Here is a 7886-nt window from a genome sequence, read left to right as displayed (position 1 = left end):
AGTCTCATGGAGAGGCTTTTGTGAATCCCTGTGGTCCAAGAGCTAGAGGCATGAGAAACCGTAGCTGCATGGTCACAGATGCTGTAAACCCCTCCTTCCTCTGTGTGTCAGCTGTCTCCTTAGCAACACATTTTCTCTTGCCTTTGGAAATTGTTATTGAGTAGAAACATTTTGGGTTGTTATAGCAATGAAGATGACTAAAACCAAGGCCAAGAGATAACTGCTTTCCTCCCCAGTAGGAAAAGAGCTCTCCCATTAGTCATTAGTTGAGCATTCTCCTCATACTTGATGGCTTTATAGGGACCCTCATGCTGAAGTCCCATAAGCTGGGTTTGAAAATACCTTGGAAACCCAAGTGAATTCTGTCAGGAAAAGGACAATTCAAAATTCATTATAAGAACCAATTCTAGGAAAAAAATCAAGAAGTACGGCCCAGTTTCTAATTTGTGTCCTGTTAAACTGAAGGAACTATAAACTTATTAGCTACCCCTTAGAAAATGGAACAGTGCAGCACCACAGTTATGTCACATTTTTAAAAGAACACAAGTTTGGAGAGACACTGTAAATATTAAACTTTAATTACTGATAATGTACCGAGTCAACCAAAGGTTTTTCTTGGAGACTTGAAAGTAAAAGGAGGAAATGTATTCAAGTAGATAATCATTTATGTAATCCTTGCCAGATATGAGTGCAAATGAGGTGACACCAATATTTTCCTGGCCTCTGAATTCACCTGGTAATGCAGCATTTTTATCATCACTTAAAATCTCTCATAGGATTACTGTTGAGCATCTGTGGGGATGTCACACATGAGACCATGAATGTGTTGCACACCAGGTTCTGCTTTGACCCTTCCCAGATGCCCATTTCCCTCCACAGCCCATGAGGGCATCTCACATTAGTTTAAACTTTCATATTTTTTTTTAATTTTAAAAATTATTTGTATGTAATAAAACGTTAAAAGTCCTTGTCCAACCATCCTGGTGGGTCACCTGTGTCTCTCACACAGATCACTCAAGTTAATGGGGAAGAAAGAACAGGGGGTCCAAGTCTGAGGTTATAAATAATAGAAAATAAAAGATCTTCCATCTCCAGTGGGGGCATATATGAGAGGATAGGAGAGCAAGATGTGGTGGGGATGGGCAGGGACAGAGAAGAAACCCTCCACCCCTGCTGGACCCTGGCCCTGCCCACTTTGAGGTCCTTCCCATTTAAGGCGCTTGGCAGGAATTCCACAGCTCCCCAAGGGAGAGCTAAGGGGCTGGGGGGCAGGGACTTCTCCGAGCTGCTGGGGGAAGAGACATAGATCACTCTTCCCTCCACTCATGGAGGTCTCAGGTCACAGCCAGGACAATCTTCAGTTCCATGGGGGGTAGAAGGGGAGCTGCCGGAGGGATGAGATTGAACTGGTTGGAGAGGAAAGAGAAGAGAGCAGGCACATTAGAATCCAAGCAGCTGTCTCTTCATCCCATGCCGTCCAGTGTAGGGTGTGGGGGGAGTGTTGTTAGGACCGGCCTCCTCAAGGTGTCTCATGGGGCTGTCAGAAGTACAGATCAATCACCGTTTCCCAGTGAACCAGAGCTCTTCCTCATGTGCCCAGCTCAGCCCCCCACATCCCAGCCTGACGTTGTCTGCTGTGCTGACCTTACCTTGGCTAAGTCAAGAGACAGTTGTGTTCACTGAGAGCTGAGGAGGCAGCGGGGAGGGGGGCTGCTGGATCACAACTGAGGGAGGATGGAAGGAAGCAAAGAACAGAGCCAGGAGCAAGCCCCTGGTGGCAGCGACTGTGGCTTCTGCTCACCCTACATCACAGACAGGTGCAGGTCGGCAGGCGCCCTGTGCAACAGCCCTGCCTCCAAGACCCCTCACTCCCCACCCAGAGCCCGTGCATCCTGCCCTACCTGCAGTGCATCAGCTAAATTCCTCCAGCTAATGAGAACTCATGAATCCTGTCATCAGCTCCTCCCAGACAGCCAGGAACCTGGCCAGGCTGCTCACCTTGGGAGTGTCCGATGTAGGGGTAGGGTGAGGGTATGGAAGCTGAGAATGCAGGCACCCCACTCTGGGGCATTGCACCTTGAGGGGAGCCCCCATGGCTCTGGGGTAGGTGCAGCATCATCATCTGGGGCAGGTGGGGAGCTCCAGGGTGAGGAGGATGGGCTGTTGTGATTCCAGTTTGGACATGGGCGTGGGTAACATGAGCCATATTGGTGACACCAGGGGGCAGCTGCTGGTGGGCATGGATGGAATACACAACGGCTGGTTGGGGGAAGCTGCTTTGACGGGACTGGGCAGAAGGTCCAGGTGGCAGAGAAGGTGGTGTACCTGTCAGGACCCCTGGGTGGTACAGGTTCTGCTATGGCTATACACTGCCCAGGTGTGGGGCCTGCCCCACCTGGTGCTGGATGGGACCAGGGTCCACATTCTGGGATTGCAGTTGGCTCCCAATAGGCATGGTGGCTGGTTGTGGCTGGTGCGCATGGAGCTACATGGCATGGTGCAGATAGGACTGGTGAACACTGGCATAAAGGGCTTGGGGGGTGGGCTGCTCTGCAGAAGTGTACTGAGAGGTGAAGGGTACACAATGGCCTGGGGATGGCTCCCTGACGTCAGCATGCATGGGTTGCTTTGAAGCATGGGGGCCAACACTGTCTGTGAGGGGTAGGAGGCTATGGGCTGCATCATGGTGGGCTGGCCTGGGAACTCCTGTGGGTTGTAGGGGATGTAGGAAGAATAAGGTGTGGCAGCCATCAGAGGTGGGGCAGAAGCGGTGGCGGTGGCCTGCATCATCAGAGGCGCTGAAGCTGTCTGGTATTTGTCTGAGTGCTGGGACGGCAGGGAGCCTTCTGCTCCCTGATACTTGTCCTGCTGTCCAAGCATTGAGTTGGACACAGGATTTCTGTCCTGAGGTGCCTGAACAGCTGGTCCCATGTGTATCTGAGGTATGTAGGAAATGTACTGGGGGCTTTATAGCCCACTCTGACCTGCTGTCAGCACCGGGATGGAGGGAGTTGAATGAGTCCAGGGCCCAGGAGAAGTTGGAGTACTGGTTGATTTATTAACAGACAGCAGGGGCTTAGTGGGATTGAACTCCTTGGCCTTAGGATTCAGTGTTGACTTCTTCACTTGTTCAGCAACAGGGACCTCATCCTTGTCATCTCTTTGGCTTGGGCAAGGCAGAGGGGGCTGATCCCACCCCTCGGTGCCTCCTGCTGGTGGCAGGGGTAGTTCATCCTCCTTAAGCGATACAGATTCTAAAAGGAAGAAACAGCCCCCATGGAGTCTGAACCAAAAGACCTCCTTCTCCTTCCCTTTGGCCTCCTTCTTTAGGATCTGGGGAGGGAAAGGATCCAGGTTGGTCTCAGGGGAGCTACTAGGCTGAAACTTAAACTGGGCCCCAAACTTTCTCAGTTCTCCCAGTTGAAAGCGTTTCTGTTTGTTCTGAAGGCCATGGACTTTCCTAGCTATCCAGGACAGCTCCTGGAACTGCAGCATTCTCTCAGGTTACTTGGCCAGGAGTTCTTTTACATCTGTGGGGGCCAGTGAGATCTTTGGAGAAGCTGGGGAAATGGAGCCTACTCCAGGATCCCCAACTGATGACATCACGGGGATGGAAGCTGAAGAGGTCGGTACTGCTGAGCAGATGGGAGGCTCAGGACAGGAAGCTGAGACTGGGGCAGGGGCAGCTGACTTGGGAGAGTGCAGGGGGTACATCTGGCCCACTGCAGGAGCAGGTGGAACAGAAGCTTCTCCAGAAGGCCTGTTGCTGGGGGAAGACAGAGTCTTGGTACCTCTCAGAGGCCACTGTGCCTTAGGGGACGTGCGGGAGGGGTCTCCATTGATACTGCGTGTCTCAGAACCTGGGCTAGGGCTGCTATTGTCAAGAGGGTGAAGGCCAAGAGGTGGCAAAGAGCTAAGGCCAGGCCGGCAGGCACGAGAACTACTGCATCAAACTCCTCCCCTGGGACATTCCTGAGCTCGATGGGGTAGAGGGATATACTTTCCCTCTCTAGATGCCAAGCTGGGGCTCTCTCGTCCCGCTGCTGAACTGCACTGTTCTCCTCCTCGGTGCACCCTTCATCATTCTTCATGGTGATCTGCAGGCGGTACTGGGGGCTCGGTTTAGTCTTTCAAGTCAACTGGGCTGCACACAGCTCCTGCTGATGAAATTCTTCTGAGTTGTCCTTCTCTGAGGGACAAGAAGAGAGACTACTGTCATAGGCGGTCTTTACACTGTAGTTCTCTTCATTGAACTTGAACATTTCATTGGGGTCCCATCCATTGGACATGTCAGACTCCAGGTCATAGTCATCACTGTTGCTGTTGCCCCCCTCCCAGCACTGAAGCATCTTCTCTTTGTGCTCCCCACTCACTTTTGAGTTCATGGCAATGGCTGAATCAGTGAACTTTAGCAGCATAATTGAAGTCAACATTTTGGAAGTGGACAAGCACATCACTTGACTTAAACACCATGGTGTCCACAATGTCTTCCTGATGAGGACCACCTGCTGGCTCCGATGCTTTCTGTGCACAGCGTCTACTGCCAGTTCAAACTTTGAGCTCAGCATCTTGAAGATACCTTCACAGGTGGTACCATTCTTCACCTTTACATCACAAGTGGAGCCCATAACAGTTGTAAGGAAATGCAGCATTCTGGAATTGCTGTCACCCTCAAACACCAGTGACTGTGGGGTGCCTTTCCTGTGCTTTTTCCCCTGGCGCTGCCGATGGCCACTGCCCTGGCCTCTCCTGATGTTTCTGCTGTGGTGGCCGTGGCTGCGGCGCCAAGATGTCCTCAGCTCCAGCGGAGCCTGATCCCAGCAGCAGCTGCAGGCCCCAGGCAGGGGGAAGCTGCCACGGGAGGCCTTGGGGAAGCCGAGGTGGAGGCCAGGGACCCCCAGGAAAGAGGAGGCCTGGTCTGGGCCCCTGCTGGAGACTGTGGGAAGGGAGGTGGACTGGGAAGCTGGGGCCCCACCGCCGTTGGTGGGCGGGGGCGAGCCCCACGGTGTCAGGAGCTCCATTCCTTTAATTCCAGATAATTTTATCTCACCATAACACATTATTATGACTCAAAGCATTTTATTGACCACCCTAACAAAACATGTATGTAAGTTGAAATTTAATTTTTGCACATGACCATATGACCTAGGGACCAATACATTTCTTCCGAATTAAGAAACCCCAAAGAAAGCAGATGCTCAGCCTGGAGGAGGCATAGTTTCACATCCAGCAGGCAACACGAGAATTTCTGTGCGATGCTTGTACAATCTCATGTCTCTGGTACTTGGCCAAAAACCAACTGTCATCCATCAGGGACATCCTCCCTCTGAACAAATAAAACGAAACATAGCAGGTGACCACTATGATCAGCAAGCATCGTTTACCCGAGTAATTGTGCCTATAAGCACTTAAGGAAGATGCATGTTGAAGGGGCTTACAGAGGTTATTGTTGACCCTCAGAGACAAACCAACGATGCAGAGAAAAAAATGTGGAAGAGATTAAGATGCATAGTTCATGGGGATAACTTTGGCACTCAAGAGGTCTCTGGAGCCGAAAGATTTCAAGTAAACATGTTTTATACATCACACACAGTGGCGGAGATAAATTGTCAACAATTAGAAAATAACGTTGGTGCCTGATTTTGATAAGGCTACTGCTGAGGATATCTCTAACACATGTCCTAGCTGCCAATGGCATGATCCTTACAAAACTATAAAAGTAGGAAGTAAAAAGGAGGTAAAGTCCTGAAGCCCCTTTGAACATCCCCAAATGGATTTTATACAAATGCCCCAAGCAATGAGCTATGATTGTGTTCCAGTTATTATTTACTTTTTCTTAGGGTGAATCAAGGGCTTTCCTAAAAGTGGTAATAGTCCTCCTCCTTCTTCTATTAAAAATAATAATAATAATTGCTTGACTTTATTTTCCTGACTGGGGTATGGTGGAAATCAAGAAATTCAGTTATCTCTCCATTGACATAGGCACATATTTCACTGGCATTGCTATTATTTAACTCTGTAAATGTTCACCTTTTATCCAGAAACTTCACTGTCTTTTTCATCCAAAATCATCAGGAAAAGTAGAGAGAATCAATGGAGTCCTAAAATTATTATGAGCAAAGCTCTCAGAAATCCTTGAAATTTCAAGGCCTAAAGTATTACCAATTAGACTTGACCGGAACAAGACCAACTCCCTCCAGGACCCACAAGTTGTCTCCTCCCAAGTTAATGATAAGCCTTTCCATGTGTTTGGGAATTTCATTTCCAATGTCAGATTCTACCTATTGCAAACTGATATGATTAAATAATACAAGGGGCTCATATCCAGCTTTATTGCCAACAGATTCAAGCTCCATTATAGAACAGTCACCCTGCATGATCTGAAGCCTGAAAAGCTGGTCTTCAGGGAGACATCAGAGAGCTCTGCCCTTGAACCATGATGGAAAGAACATTATGATGTACTATTAACAATTGAAACATCAGCAAAACTCCAAGATGGGGCTTCCCTGGTGGCGCAGTGGTTGAGAGTCCGCCTGCCGATGCAGGGGACACGGGTTTGTGTCCCGGTCTGGGAAGATCCCACATGTCGCGGAGCGGCTGGGCCCGTGAGCCATGGCCACTGAGCCTGCGCGTCCAGAGCCTGTGCTCCGCAACGGGAGAGGCCACAACAGTGAGAGGCCCGCGTACCGCAAAAAAAAAAAACAAAACTCCAAGATGGTCATTAGATTCACGTTTCTTAATTAAGAAGACATACACCATTTCCTCTAGAGCACTGGATGTCGAGTCCATCAGTAGTCTGTAAACTGACAGCTACATGGGTGAACAGTATCCAACCAAGACTCTGGTCAAGTTGGTTACTGCAGACATAGACTGTTTCTGTCCAAGGCAACAGAACATAATTTTCTGATTCCCTGGTACAATTTTTCTTTGCTTACTTCTAGTCTTGGTTATTATTATTGTACTTTGACACCCTCTGTTAACTGGATAAAGGTTTTTCAACTTACTCTCCATTATTTATATTCTGTTATATTTTTACTCCCTAAGGTCTTCTGCCCCTTAAGGTAAAACAAACTCCCTTGCTCATTTGTCTCTTAGCTACTGTGGTAGTTAATTTTATGTATCAACTTGACTGGATCAGGGAATGCCCAGGTATCTGGTGAAACTATTTCTGGTTGTTGTCTGTGAGGGTGTTTCTAAATGAGATTAGTATTTGAGCTGGTGGGCTCAGTAAAGTAAGTTGCCCTCTCCAACTGGTAGGCAACATCCAATGTGTTAAGGGCCTGAATAAAACAAAAAGGTGGAAGAAGGAGGCATTTGCCCCTTTTTCCTGCCTCATTGCTGCTGAGCTGGGACATCTCATCTCATCTTTTCCTGCCCTCAGGCTGGCATTTACACTATTGGCTTCTCCCATTCTCAGGCCTTCAGTCTTGGACTGAACTACACCACTGGCCTCCTGTGTCTGCAGCTCGTGGATCATGGGCCTCCTTAGCCTCTGTAACTGCATGACCCAGTTCCTCATAATAGATCTCCTTTCATATCCTATTGGTTCTATGTCTCTGGAGGACCCTGACTAATACAGCTACAATTCTGAATTTAATTCATTACTAGACTTGTCTTCTTCTATCTGATTCTGCTGACAGAAAAATGTAATAGTTATTCCTTTTAACATTTCAGAAGGTAGATTTCATCTTATAGGCCCCTTCTCATTCTTAAATTTCAATCACATAATGCATTCCAAACTTCAGCCTTGTGAAAAGTAGACCTTGACTCCACATCAACAAAATGATTTTTCTCAGGTCATCACCACCCTGTCAACAAAACCTGCCACGCCAGGAATGGGAACTAATATTGGAGCTATCATAGCTATAATCATCAGTCTGTTCTCT

At 48.5% G+C, this 7886-nt stretch overlaps 1 pseudogene; it reads right to left on the bottom strand.

Moving 5' to 3' along the window:
* Positions 1-1334: 1334 nt before the first annotated feature.
* LOC103080194 (ataxin-2-like protein pseudogene) lies at positions 1335-7504 on the bottom strand (annotated as a pseudogene).
* Positions 7505-7886: the final 382 nt, after the last annotated feature.

The sequence above is a fragment of the Lipotes vexillifer genome, unplaced genomic scaffold (assembly GCF_000442215.2).
Source record: "Lipotes vexillifer unplaced genomic scaffold, Lipotes_vexillifer_v1.1 scaffold1895, whole genome shotgun sequence".
Classification (NCBI taxonomy): domain Eukaryota; kingdom Metazoa; phylum Chordata; class Mammalia; order Artiodactyla; family Lipotidae; genus Lipotes; species Lipotes vexillifer.
Note: the sequence above shows the minus strand (reverse complement) of the source record. Positions and strands in the feature narration are given on the sequence as shown.